We start from the raw sequence: 15,782 nt of genomic DNA, 5'->3' as shown, positions 1-15,782 counted from the left end.
TATTTTTTTATTATACCTGCATTTTGCTCTTTGTACACATATAATTCATAGTTCAAATCACTTATACAAAAGGTAGAATCATCTAATTCTACATGAACATGGCCCAACCAGTATCCATACATGAGCCAAAATCTATGTTTGTAGCTGTCATATTAGTACTGAAAAGTAATGCACTGTGAGAAAACCTTACCCAAATTTCACCCTATTCAACGTTTCTAACTCAATTTCACCCATAAACAGATGAGACAGGAGAAAATATCTTAAGACCAGCCATTTAGACCACTAAATGAGGCATCTTATAGTACAATCCGTTTGTCGATATGATGTATCGTTTAGCAGCGGTTAATCTGTAAATGAAGGTTTGCAATATTTTAAACATGCAAATACTTTGTATGTCGATCTATATATATATTCATTGAAGTCAATTTGGAGTGATGTAGAAAGGGTGTGTATGCTATTATAATTAATATTTCACATCAATAGTGACTCTCAGCAGGGGGGCATCTAGTATTGTAATCATTACTCTCCACATCGACTTTCAATGGCAGTAGGAATGGGATTCTTCTCCAATTCCTTCGTAACTAGCATTAGTAAGAAGGGAATAACAATGTAATTACCAATTCCCTTCTCGATTTGACTTGCAGAAGTCAAGGGAGCATGCAATTTTGCTCAAAACTCCCCTAACTGATTGTGTTTGGGAATAGGCAAGTGTGTGTGCCATTACAAACAAATTTACCTATCTAAAATGTGACTGGCATTAGGCATAGTGGCCTAGCTATTATAATGGAAACTCACCAACTTGGTGTGACCGTCATTAAGAAAAAGGGCCTATCATTATAATGATAACAGCACAACTCAATTTTGACTGTCAGTAGGGAAGGTGCCTGCTATTATAATAAAAACTCCTTGACTGTAATCTGTCTGGAAGTATGGTAGGAAATGGCCCCTGCCATTGTAATGAAAACTCCCCAAATCAATTGTGACCATGCAGTAGGTAATGGGGTCTCCCATTATAATGAAAACTTTCCTACTTGATTGTGAATGGCAGTAGGCAAGTGAGTCTAACATTATCATCGCAACTCTGCAACTCGCACTTTACATTGGAAACAACGTATGGGAATCTCTCTCTGCTGCTTCTGGATAGCACTAAGAGGCATGCAATTTTTAAAATTCTTATTCACTGCATGTACAGTAATTTACTTCAATATCCGTATACAATGTAAATACAACGTATAGTATGCGCACTTTTTAGTGATAGATTTTTGTACTTGTTGGAGGAGTAAGAAGGGAGCACTGTCGGTTCTGGTAATACTGCCAACAGAATGATCAGTCGATATGAATTTTCTAAACCTTTATTATCTTAAGCAAACAACTGTGTCACACACACAATATATAATACTTTATAACATTTCCCAATGCGAAACGTGTTCCTAGCATGAATTCTATAGTTTGGCTTTGCTGTGTGACAAAGAGAATTAGTAAGAGATGACTCCCAACGTTATTTTTCACTTCTGTACGCAACGGCTGCGCAAAGATCGCCAGGGATTGCACAATAGCGCCTCTAGTGAGTACAGGGCTGAACTAAAATTACCGGGCGGGCGATTTAAATCGTTTAGCGCGCGGAGGGTCCCCAGGTTCTCGCCCCCCCCCCCCCCACTCTTAAATATTATATTAAATATATTTTTGTTCTTTTTTTTCCTCATATTTTTTCTTTAATTTCCTTTTCTTTCTTTCCTTCTTTGTTACCTTTTTCTGAAATACTGCATTCTGAACAACAATACACCTGGAGGTTGGCCTGTGCTTTATTATTATTATTGTTGTTAATAATTTTTTGCTGGAGAAAAGAAGCTTACCAGCTTGTGCTGCTTATTATAATTATTTGATTTATGGAGTTATATTTTACTTTTACTAATTCACAAAGCCATGAAGGATGGGAGTGACTGGCCTTGCCTGTGCTGCTTTTGTTTGTTTCTGCTGAGGAAAATGGAAGCTAACTCACAAAGGGAGGAAGGAAGTGACCAGAAGGTGAGTGGGATTGGCAATCCCTATCTCAGATTAAGACCTATGATAGAAATAGGCACTAACATCCCCTCGTACATCAGTCCTCTTTAACACTACTTAAGCCAACCGTAACAGTCAATATTATCAAGATATGCCACTTATGCAGGAAATAAAATATAAATACAATGTAAGAAAGAAAACCATACACAGGAACCACAATGATGAAAGGAAACTCATATGATAAGGAGGGAGTTTGTAGGATTCAAAGATAAATTGAAATGAAACATGATCTTTTGGTTTATGGAGCTATATTCTACCTACTATCCACAGTGTTACAGGTATAAAATTGTGTAGAAATTTGCACAAAAGTTTTAGTGATCATAGTATATCATAATCTCATGACATTACATTCAGCAGTGTTAATCATCAATTAATATTCATCAGCCAGAAAACTATGCAATACAACACAAATACAAAATCATTCATTTAGGAAAGAAAGACTGGAACTGACAAGTTACAACATAATACTTTTCTCTCTTATTGGAGTCTAACGTTGCACTGACATTGCAAAAGTTTTCAGCAACACCATTTGTATTTTCCCAAGGAACTTACTATATGATACATCTTTCAGTCTGTCAAAAGAGGCACCTAGCGCCACACACTGAGAAATATTGAGATTTGTACTTCTTTTGCATCTACTAGAGGATGGCAAATCTCTGGCAGAGTAGTGTTTGAAGAAACCAAGACATGATAGCACATACTCTGTTCCTACATACTGCACCAAAACACAACATATCATTCAATCAGTCATCTGCATTTAGATGATAAACAATGTCAAGCTACAAAATTGTATGCATCCCGTGTATTCATTGATCTGCACTATTTACAATACTTAAAAATGTTCTATTTTATGTGACAGTAGGATATATCTAAATTTTTCTGCTACATGGAAAAAGATGGAATCATGAATATGTTTGTGGGTTTAAAAGACAAGAGAGCGCTTACAGATTCTGTGATTGTTCCCTCTTACAACATGCAGGAGGTACAAATAATGCTTCCTTTCAGTCCATCCGCAGGAGAGGAGTTCCAATAAATGGACAGAAATACGTAGCATCAGGATCTACGTACAATAATATGGCAGCTGATCCAGCACAAAACATTACCATGCCAAGTCACAACATAGCTCCGCCTATTAAGAGCTATGTCCAAGGAATTGTATGCTAATTTAGTACAGTATTATGAACAATATGCTGCTACTTCCACAACATTATGGTGTGCAAAGGCCTTTGCTGTGATCTAGACAAAATGCCTGTTGAAGACAGTGGAAACTCACTTCAGACAGTGCCATTAGTACCTACTGTATATCGAAGGCAGAAATCTATGTTGGTGGTTGCAGAGTAGGCTGATCTGTGGTCTGACAGCAAGCACTCCACCCGGCCAACCAAGTGGGGAGCCTGGCACAAGTAAGCGGAAACAATGCCAAAATTCAATTAAGGGCTGCGTGGTTGCCCACCCCCTACCCACAGGGGGACAATTATGATAAGGCTAGTTTCTTTACGTTGCACTGACACAGATAGGTCTTATGGCGACGATGGGGCAGGAAAGGCCTAGGAATGGGAAGGAAGCAGCTGTGGCCTTAATTAAGGTACAGCCCCAGCATTTGCCTGGTGTGAAAATTGGAAACCACAGAAAACCATTTTCAGGGCTGCCGACAGTGGGGTTCGAACCCACTATCTCTTGGATGCGACCTCACAGCTGTGCGCTCCTAACCGCACGGCCAACTTGCCCAGTACTATGATAAGGAAAGTTTGTAGAACTGTTACCATCACATCAAGTGAATGGGTTACCAACATCACAAAATTCACAAATATTAATTTAGTTACTTGGACACTGCATACATACCAGTACATACTTTTGTATAGGAGGATGTGCATACAAACTGCAAATAAGAGAGGAGAGAGCATAATATATTTCCTGTGTTCTGATGAGAAATGTTCTCCAAAATACAAGATTTTCAGTGAAACCTCCTTTGGTAGAAATGGATGCTTAACCAAAACTATGACTTCTTTACACAAATCATTCACACAATATCACACGACACTTCCACTTCAGTATTTGAATATTATCATACAAATGATGATCTCATATAAAGGAACAGACTATGAGTTCAGTAAACCACATGTTTGAAAGGTTCATTGCTCTTGAAAATAACTCCACATTACAGTTTTTCACTTCCCATTTAGCAGATATGTTTCATGCTGTACTTAATCTCCCTATAATAATATTAATAGTAATACTAATATTAATGATAATAATACATGTCCCATGAAGTTTAAATAAAGTGTTTGATTATATAACAACTGTAGGGCAGGAATTTATAAAAGTCATTATGAATGCAATTAAGACAAATGGGGGTCTGAAACATGCAGATGTATGGCATATTTTGAATTACAACACTGAACATGAACTTAACATTTTTCCACCTTTATGAACAATTATAATGATGTTCTGGGCTTCATAATGATCTCATTTTTTTGCCTATGAGGCTCATACACCGATTCATGGCAACGATGGAATGGGCCTCAGAAGGATGCAACTGTGGCCTTAATTACGGTATGGCCTTAGTATCTGCCTGCCTATTGCAAAGAAGGGAAACCATCTTCAAGATAGCTGACAGTGGGGTTCAAACCCACCACTGCCCAAGCGCAATTTCATAGATACATGACCACACTGCACAGCCTACTTGTTGGGTGTTTTGTAATACAAAATTAAATATATTGCTAAACAATCATTAGCATTCATAAACTGAAATTGCTTAATTTGAATGTAAAATTAACAATAATAACATTAGCACCAGTGTTCTCCCCAGAAATGTTTGTCAGGCGGGTGGCAATAATGAGTAGCCGGGCGGGGAATACTACGTAAAACTTCAATATGAATATAAATTTCAATTCGTTCCCCTCAGGGCGTTAACAATAATATCAGACAGGTAAATATTAACTGCACAATTGAACTATTTGAATGTTATTATCATGAACAAGTTATAACAGAGTACGTTGAACGTCTAGTGTTCTATTGCTCCTTCCAAATCATGTAACACTGGACTTAGGCCTCCCACTCGGTTGCTGTGGACATGTGGACTGCCATACAGGTTTGTGATGTCATACGGAATAGAGGGCTCGCATGCGATTCCACGCTAATCCAGACCCCTGCTCGCGACTACATAGTGGTCAAGCTAAACATTTGATCTCCGATGTAACTGATGCAATTATGGTAATGATTTATCAATTAAATTCGCAGATTTACAGTATTTATAGGTGAATTTGGAGCACCCAATGACTCAAATGTGTACCTATTAATAATATTATGTAATTAGCATATATCTAGGTTTAGTCAAGCGGTCTCTAAAACCGGCAGGGTGGTGCACCCATTAGAAAGGTCCTAGGGAGAACACTGAGCACATAAATACCAATTAGTGAAACAACAATTACAGTCCACAGGCTGAAGAGAATAAGAAATTACCTCAATAGTTCTTCATAATAACAACTCTTTACAATGAACGACATCCACTCAGGAAGGGAAGATTTCTTTCTAAGGGTTATATATCACTGTCAGCACAGACGAGCGATGACTCATTAAAAGTTTATTCGTAGTAGCAGCAGGCGTGGAGATGGTGGTGGCAGCAACAGCACCGGTGATAGTAGTAGTAGTAGTAGTAGTAGTAGCAGAGGCAGTAGGAGTGCAGGTGGTGGGAGCAGCAGTCATAGCAGCTGAAGGCCTTGGCCGAGGACCAGACTCGTATTCAGGCACACCTACATGCACAAGAAAAAACAATAAGAATGGTACCATTTTTTCCTCCTCTACTACAGTGAATGCAGGGTATTGATTTTCAAATCTCATAATGTCATTCATTCATAAACATGTATTATGGTTCTTATGGTCCCTCTGTGGTTCTTACAGTAGGCAAAACAGCAATAAAATTACATTGAGCATATGATATTGTCCACCTAAATATTAAGCACATGAATATATTAACAGTAACTGTATTGAGAGATGTCATACAACTGTTTTTGCTCCATTCATGTTCAGTTGAACTTAAGGAAGAAAACCTAATTGTACTTGCACATTTTATATTCACTGAGTCCAGAAAAGATCCCCTACATGCTGAGAGGATGTTGGAAATAAATTCAAAATGGTACATTCAAATGTTAGAAATTCCCCATCCCCTCCCCCCATGGGCCTGGTTCACCTCTGCTTAGCCAACCCGGTCACTCCAAGCACCCCCAGGGTCACCTGTGCAGACACCAAGTCAACGTAGATCACTGACCAGAACTCCTGACCTCAAACCATCCTCTAAATGAAGAGTGGACACTGAAGTTCAGCACATTATGAAAGCCATCAAAATAGTGAAAAATAAAGAGCCTGTAGTTCTGGGAGGTGACCTAAGTTGTAGAGTTAATAAACCATATCAAAAGACAATGATTATACTATAATTAATAAATGATGAAGGATACAAAGTAATCAACAACTCAATGGAAAAGATATACATACCCCTAAACAGTACAGTACCACTGACTTAGTTTTTGTGAAAGGCGCCATTGTATGGATTCTAGTGCAACAGATTATGTACACAGATCTGGGAAACATGATGGTAACAAGCAGGTAAATACTAAACAATGTCTTGTCACAAAATAAAGTAGGAATTCATGATGGCAAAACAACTTCAGATACTATTAAACAGTGGGGTGGAGTATTACAGGGTGATCTATCAGTCCGCTTCTATTCAATATCGCCACAGCAGACGTTACAGAAATAATTCTTAACGCAACCAAATTGTACTTATACGCTGATGACCTAGATATAGGTTCTAACAACAAAGATTATCTTCAAGCAACTATGGTCAGCCTTGAAAAATATTCTGAAAACAACAAACTTAAAATTAACCTGGACAAAACGGTACAAATCGTTTTCGGATAAAGAGGCAGTTAGGATAGTGAGCTCATTTAAATACCTCGCCTTCACAATACAGGCAACGTAAAGCCATTGATGGATTATAACAAGGAATAACATTTGCACATGTGTGCACTATTTTGTGAATAATAAATGTTAGGTATTTCAGCTACACTCTGCCTCAAAGAAATGTACACATTTCAACTTACAGGTAAGGCAAGCTCAGGTATGACAGGCATTATAGTCAATTTCATTATGAGAAGCGAGGTTCCCCCTCATCTGGCACTGATGAATTTATGATCATTACCTCTGGAGAGCAATTTGAAATGAATCGCAGGAAAATGTGATAGGTCACAGTACCGGTACTGTGAACAATAATAATAATAATAATAACAACTACTTACTTCTTTCCGGGATAGCGTCTTTATACAGCATCTTTGATAGGGGTCCTGGATAGCTGGAGTGACGAACGTGCCTCGAACACACAGTGCGGTTCCTCAGCTGCTTCGGGGGAAGCTGCCGCAACCATTCGACCACCACAACGTCCAACCACTCTCTGCAAATGTTAGGTCTAGCAACAGGGAAATGATGAAATAAGATTCCCTGTTGCCGGCCTTCTTCGCTATCTGTGTACATTCCACAGATCTGACACTTTTCATGCACGGTCTGAGACATGAAAAGAAATAGAAGAAAATAATTAAGGACACTGTAATCAGCTTATATTTTTACTGCTAATATCAATACTATCAAAACGATAGTGGCTTATCAGACATAATATAACATTACATCAACTGAATTTTAAGGTGTCTGTTTCAAGTAGGCTTATGTAACTATCATATCAACCACCATGCAAAAAGGTAATAAAAAGGTGACAGTCAAAAATAATAAAAATACATTTTTGGGAACAGAAGCAACTATCAATCATCAACTTATTAACTTACTTAAGGATGCTTACCTCAAATATCTTGTACTTTTTCTTCAAACACGCAAACGAAGAAAATAGATATACGCATCCAAATCAAAGTGAAGCAAAATGTCACAAACGTCAAAAACGTGGTCGTCCCACGTGGTCCAAGGTGTCAAACTCAAATCGACCAATAGCAATCGGAAGATGTTTCTACCAATAGGAGCTGCCGTATTCGTCACGTGGGCTATGGGTGAGTGAAGTGATGTACAACAGCGCGCTCACAAGAGTGGAGGGCGAAAGTATTCAGTCTGAGCTGAGCCCTCGGAAGGGTAGGACCTATGCGGGTGACATACCCATGCTGTGTGAACAACAACCACCGCCGTCTCGATCCTCCTATACTGCCTGCTCTATGCGAGCCTTTTTGCGACTACGCTGCGACAAAATTTCTCCGCTAGATGGCAGACATAGACGCACAATGTTCTAAACTTATTCTAATGATGACAGCCTACAAAACACTATGCAGTATGGTCATATGTTCACTGAAGCTCGTAAATTACATTAGTAATATTAAATATCGGCAATATTACCTGTATGAAGTCGCAGTAGGCCTCTTCATGCACAATTTAAAGATTTTCCTGGTCTAAGGCTTGGAGTGATACCGTAGGTACTTTTTGTGTTCTTGCCAACGCAATATCAAATACCGTAATAGAGGTCTTACGAACTTGGATAGGATAATATAATTAACAGTTTGCTGATGTTCTTTGACCTAACGCTGTTACAAAATACATTCGGAAAGATTTTTTAAATATTTGTTTTACGTCGCACCGACACAGATAGGTCTTATGGCGACGATGGGATAGGAAAGGCCTAGGAATGGGAAGGAAGTGGCCGTGGCCTTAATTAAGGTACAGCCCCAGCATTCGCCTGGTGTGAAAATGGGCAACCACGGAAAACCACATTCAGGGCTACCGACAGTGGTGTTTGAACCCACTGTCTCCCGGATGCAAGCTCACAGCTGCGCGCTCCTAACCGCACGGCCAACTCGCCCGGTATTCTGAAAGGGAAGACGTCGCAAGTCCTCGTATTACTCTCGTACGTTTGAAGGACTTCGACAATAGAGCACAGCAGCTTAAACGAACTCCTGCAGATGCTTCACCAGAACAATAAAACAAGGTTTTGGGTATCAAACTCCTCCCCTGTCCTGATGCATAATCATTTCCATTTAGCGGTGTCTAAGCAATGAAATGTTGCTGACACAAATGTCACATTCCATCCTCTCTTCAATAACACGAACCTTGTACCCGCAAATTCGGATCTGATTTCCTGTTTCTAGTTTAATTGGAATATTATCGTCTGGATATCTGAGGTTGTCCAAAATGTGATTGTCTGTCACAATTCTTATCGCAAGGAATCCACTATCCTCCACAGCTTTAATCACCTTCTGGAAAAAAATCCGCAGCCTGTTTCCAGTCATTCGACCGGGTCAGGAATGGAATGAATGAATCGCCCATCTAGGAGCGAGGATAGGAATTTTGCCGGCTGCCGAAGCCTGTCCAGGGCAACGATTAATTAATGACAGATGAAATGAAATGATATTCGAGAGTGTTGCTGGAATGAAATATGACAGGGAAACCCGGAGTATTTGAAGAAAAACTTGTCCCGCCTCCGCTTTGTCCAGCACAAATCTCAATGGAGTGACCGGGATTTGAACCACAGAACCCAGCGGGGAGAGGCCGGCGCACTGCCGCCTGAGCCGCGCAGGCTCCATTACCTTCTGAAATAAGGTGAAAAGGCACAGATGCGGGAGTAATCTGAGGATATCCAATTACTTCCTTTATTAGGTCATTGCCTAGAGAAAGCCGACAGCCGCTTTTCTCTTCATTCCCTTCTAGACGGCATTTCATGGAGTCGTATCTTTTCTGGCTGCGAACCACCTTGCCGAGATCGGCAAAATGGTATACAACAGTTGAATATTTCGGGGAAGGAATCTGAAGTTTCAGTTCTACAAAAAAATATACCTTGCACGAATGGAAAGAAACAAGTACCAACACCTTAAAATCACTTTTGAAATATCTATAAGCATAACATAATTAATTCATTTCACAGTTCTATACAAAATATCTCTTGTACGAACGGAAATGACCAGACACGTTTACTCATAGTACGAAATAACTTGTTTTCACACACATTCATGCACCAATAACACAGTGCTACACCCACACTGACAGCGAAGATTGTGCGTCTACTGCTGCACTCTTACGGCGACTTGGAGAAATATTGGTAGTCGCGCCTTCCTGTGTTAAACTCACTGCCTGCTCGATCTGCATCCGATGGCTGCTTAAACTGCCTGCTCATTCCATACTCAAACGTGTAACACGCCTTACAAACAATCTGCCGCTAGATGGCAGCACCAAACGTACCCATTTACCGCGTGAATACAACTAGATACGCATACCAGCAAAATTTAAAATCTTAAAGTAAGAGAAATATTAAAGAATTTTACGTATAAAGTGGTGCTCTAGAGAGTTATAGCTTCAGCACTTTTCAAGAAAGAGGTTTCGACGAACAAGAAAACCTGGAAACTTTGTCTGTATGGTAATTCCCTACATTACTTAGTAGAGGTTTCACGACTTTGGCCAGCACAGTTTCTGACACAAGTTCCTGGTGCTTATTGTTACTAAAACACTTCAAAAAATTACATTGGCACAAAGAAGGTAGAACATAGTTTTTTTTTATGATCTGGAGCAGACTTGCAGATTTCTTGCAGTACGGTAGAGCCGCCTGAACAAATTTCTGAAGCCTCATAATTAGGCCAATAAATCGTTGCTAGGGCTAGCGCAGCTATCAGTGGGGATGAATTAAATGAGGTAAAAACGTTATTCAAGCACGTGCTGCATTCTGTTTTTTCTTCGATTACACGCACTAAATAACCACACACTAATCCCTGGTAAGCAGTTTCCGAAGTGACACACACTGACTCAGGTGGCTCACGAAAATCTTCCAGTAAACCAAGTACATACTCAGGGAATAATAATAATAATAATAGACGGCCTATTAGACGACTTGCATATCTGTGAAGATGAAAGCCCTACCTAGGATGATTTCTAATGCTGAAGATGCCATACACACCCCAGCCCCCGAACCACTGGAATTAACCAATTAACTAAATAGGCCCTATTTGCGTAAATAATAATAGTAATAAAAAGAGCAGTATATTGACACGATATTATACTGCTAGCAAAAGACTCGTAATAAAATCTTAATCTGCTTACCCTCCAGGGTTGGCTTTTCCCTCGGACTCAGCGAAGGATCCCACCTCTACCGCCTCAAGGACAGTGTCCTGGAGCTTCAGACTCTGGGTCGGGCGGATGAAACTGGGGAGGATGACCAGTACCTCGCCCAGGCGGCCTCACCTGCTATGCTGAACAGGGGCCTTGGAAGGGATGGACAAGGAAGGGTGAAGGAAGCTCCCGGCCTTTGCCTGGAGGAGAAATGGGAAACCACGGAAAACCACTTCCAGGATGGCTGAGGTGGGAATCGAACCCACCTCTACTGACCTCCCAAGGCTGAGTGGACCCCGTTGCAGCCCTCGTACCACTTTTCAAATTTCGTAGCAGAGTCGGGAATCGAACCCGGGCCTCCGGCGTTAGCAGCTAATCACACTAACCACTACACCACAGAGGCGGACAATGGAATCTATGACAGCATATTATTCTGTTTTGTACCTTCACATTAACAGTACAGTGTCCCCAGATATTCCCTTCAAACCTTACACTTACCATTTTCTGCAATGGTGTTTGAAGAGCTCTTGTTAGACGTCGCTGTGCTTGAATCCCTTCTCTTAATCATCTCTGAAATTAGCGGTTGTTTATAAGCTGGATAATCAGGGAAAGGGCTGGGTACAGATCCTGTTTTTAATTTTCGCGTTTTGCTGGTCACTTTGAAATCGTCATTTACAAAATGTAGACTGCAAACCACGGAATAATCAGGAATCCATTTACTTCCCTTGCTGTTTCCTTCCCTGGATATAATACTTAACCACTTTCGACGCAATTGTGTACTTGAAGGTATATCATGGAATGAAATATCACGGCATTCTGGTTTCCCATTCTTTGATTTGCAGAAAGGCACGCAGCAGTACACCATTTTCACTGAAAACAAGTACAGCCTATCCTATTTCCCGCTATTTCATTCCGACAGGTCTGGAGCCGGTTAGTGCTGCCACCTACTGTGGGTATTTGTAAACGGAGTGTTTCATTTAGTGCCATGTTAAAATGTTGTAATGAGCAGGCAGTATAAGCAGCCATCGGATGCAGATCGAGCAGGCAGTGGTTAAACTAGTAGCATACAGCAGGCAGTATAAGAGGATCGAGATGGCGGTGACAACAACAGTACGAGTACTTAAAGTGTACGCCAGATGTCGCACAGCGATGATAAGCGATTCTTAGTTTGTGTTTCAAAGGTTGCCGATACGAATCTCGAAGATAACCGAAGTCGAGCGATTCAGCACTAAGGTGTAAATCTATCGCTAAAAAGTGCGCAGATAGTACATTTGCTAGTATTAATTAAAGTGTTATTCGCTTAGCAACCTTACAGAATATATTGCTGGTTAGGGTAAATCTTCGCCTGCAATTATTGGAGTGATCATTTAATGATTTGATTTTATGATTACTCAAAGTTAGGTGAACTTAGTGACCTATCAATGCCTCATGATTCACCAGCAGGTAATTCCAAAGGGAATAAAACAAAAATGAAGCAAATCGGTCCAATACAGTGGACAGACAGATTTGCCAACGCTGTTTTTAGTAAACTCTTGTAATATATAGACAACTGTAATGAGCTTCATCAGAACATAGACAACAGTAATAAATATAAGCAATCAAAACAAATACTATACGCGAACCTTTTCTTGAGCCCTGACCTTTCTTCTTCTTCTTCTTCTTCTCCTTCTTGATATTTGGTTGGGCTCTTTATTTAACTAACACCCAGTTCCAATACTTTGTAAATGAAACACTGTCGAACACTCAGAAACATTTAGTTATGGTGACTAAGAAATACTTTATCTCACAGTACAAAGATCACTGGTATGGGTGAAAATCTACATCTTGTGGGTGTAAGTGTAATAGACATAGGAGTAATCACGGGGACACAAGGTACTATATCTTCACGCCGAAGTGACCCATCTTGGCGTCTTCTACTTTGACATACGGAACGGGTCTACAATTGGGAAGGACAAAGGATAGAACACAACAACTAAAGGATCTAGTATTAAGGATGGAATAACACAAATAGAGGGTTAGAATGCAGATATCGCGCAAAGTGTAATGAAAGCTTACCAATGACATGTGATATGACTAACGACGTGTTACCCTAAACCGTACCTACCAAAGAGCATCTGACCTACCAAAGAGAATTTACCTACTGAATCTGGATCTTTCTAACAAAAGAACAACGCATTAACATATGTGCTAGAGGCGACAAAAGACAATAGTAACGCGAACATTGTGCTCATTGTCTGCTAGAGTTGTATAATAACAAAAATTAAACAAAACCTAAGTAGGCATAGTCGGGAGTGTTATGAAGACTATGTAAGTGACACAACTATTAATGAAACGTGAATCTTATGGTATGTTTATAATATGATGTCCGTGGCATCTAAATATCTGTTTAATATGCATATTATGTCCGGTGACGGATTGTAAACAAGACAAGCAACACTTGTTGGAAGCGGTATTCGTAAACAGATTAGACTTGCAATTAATCGTGTTCGAGCCTGAGTATATAACGGACACTGGAGAATGAGGTGATTTGCATCCGCCTCATTTGAACCACACTGACATGTCGGTTGGCTGACAATATTGAAACGGTACTTTAACATGGGCGTAAGCGAATGGTTGAAACGTAGCCTAATAATAGTTATTATATGACGCCGTGTGTAAGTTGATCGTTGATACCAGTGTTGGATTGGCAGAGAGGGTTGGATACTGTAATAGAATTTCCCTTTTATTCTTGCAGTGTCATTCCAGAACTGTTGCCATGTTGCTTTTTGATGTTGCTTTAGTAGTGGAATTAGATCGGTAACTGGAGTCATAAATGTCATTGGAGGGGTGTTGAGCAGTGATGCTTGTTTGGCAGCTTTATCCGCGTTTTCATTACCGGGAATATTTTTATGAGCTGGAATCCATATAATTGTAATCTGAGTACCAGTAGTACGTAGGTTATATAATAGTTGCTTACAGTGGCGGTGGGCTCTCAGGAGCACAGGAGCACGTGAACACCCAGTTTTATTACATATTTACGCATTCATTCTTTTCTTTCGACCTGATTTCGACAATCGATCGAAAGCATTCGACAATCGACTTATATCGTAGCTCCGTTACACCGACAGTTGTTCGTTTTGACTGACAGTGCAGCGAGCACACTGGATAATGCGCTATTGTGCTGAAGACTATACGCATGCGCACAGCAGATGACGTCGTGGTTTTCTGCACTGATATTCCCATTAGCGAGGAGCACGGTAAGGTACGTGCCTTGTCGTCTAGAGCCACCCTCAACCCAGTGGCAGTATTACAGTTGACCATAAGGGTCCGCCACCTCCCCTTTAGCCACAGCCTCCCAGGAGCTACTATTGCATTACATTACCGGCAGATTTCGCTAGTACCCTAATTCTGAATAGGCATTTGGTGTCTATTCAGACTCTTTTCCAGAAAGAGAACTGAATGCAGTGGCGCATATGTATCCCTGCCTAAATAAGACACAGCTGAAGACTGAACTAGAAGTATTTTATATGAGAAATGGCTTTCAGAAAGATGATGGGGCCATTTTCATGTTGCAGTTTCTGCTTGACAATGAACTAGACAGGGACACATTTCCACAAGTATGCGAATTACTCCGAATTGTTGTCACAACCCCAATTACGACAGCGGAGCCCGAGAGGTGTTTTTCTACTTTGAATACGAATTAAAACGTTTCTGATGAACACCATGACTGGAGAACGACTGTCAGCGCTGGCTATGCTTGCTATTGAGAAGAGATTTGTCAACATCATCAGTGACTTCAATCGTAAAGTGATTGAGAAATTTGCGCGATTGAAGGACAGAAGGACTGCTTTCCTGTACAAATAATCAGCATTTACGTGAGTTGCTAATCTAAATCCTATCATTTAAATAAGCATGATCTAGTATTGTTGGTTGTACTGCATGCTAAATTGTTTAGAGTAGTGGCTATAATTTGCAAAATGAGAATAATTACCATGTGAAACAGTAGAACCTGACTAACCGAGATAATGTGGAGACTATTGGGGTCAATTCGGAAATAATTATTTTTAAAAAATTACCGGTAAATGCGGTAAACATTCCTTCTATGCTTCTCGTCATATCCAGGTGAACTTCGTGCTGTTTAAAAACCAGGAATAGTGCTCGCATCCTTCAGTGTTCGCAGTGCAGTAAAGCTATTATGAATTTTGCTACTGTTCTACACTAAGACAGCCTGCCCGCGGTGTAGGGGTAGCGTGCCTTCCTCTTACCAGGAGGCCCCGGGTTCGATTCCCGGCCAGGCCAGGGATTTAAACCTGGATCTGAGGGCTGGTTCGAGGTCTACTCAGTCTAAGTGATTACAATTGAGGAGCTATCTGTCGGTGAGATGGCGGTCAAAAAAGCCAAGAATAACGGCCGAGAGGATTCGTCGTGCTAAGCACACGACACCTCGTAATCTGCAGACCACCGGGCTGAGCAGCAGTCGCTTGGTAGGCCATGAGGTTTGGTTTGGTTCTACACTAACACCCAGGTGAAATTCGTGCTGTTTGAAAACCAAGAATAGTACTCGCATCCTTCAATAATCTCAGTGTAGTAAAGTTATTGTGAATTTTACTTTTGTTCTACACTAACAAATTAGTCTCGTATAAAATTTATCCTCGGTTACAGGC

At 40.4% G+C, this 15,782-nt stretch overlaps 1 long non-coding RNA gene across 1 annotated transcript; it reads right to left on the bottom strand.

The window, feature by feature from the left end:
* Positions 1-2,292: 2,292 nt before the first annotated feature.
* Positions 2,293-10,070, bottom strand: LOC137499049 (uncharacterized). Its single transcript, XR_011017991.1, has 2 exons — positions 7,356-10,070; positions 2,293-5,813 (listed from the first exon to the last, which is right to left on the bottom strand). It is a non-coding gene; the product is annotated as an uncharacterized lncRNA (long non-coding RNA).
* Positions 10,071-15,782: the final 5,712 nt, after the last annotated feature.

This window comes from Anabrus simplex, chromosome 3 (genome assembly GCF_040414725.1).
Source record: "Anabrus simplex isolate iqAnaSimp1 chromosome 3, ASM4041472v1, whole genome shotgun sequence".
Classification (NCBI taxonomy): Eukaryota; Metazoa; Arthropoda; class Insecta; order Orthoptera; family Tettigoniidae; genus Anabrus; species Anabrus simplex.
Note: the sequence above shows the minus strand (reverse complement) of the source record. Positions and strands in the feature narration are given on the sequence as shown.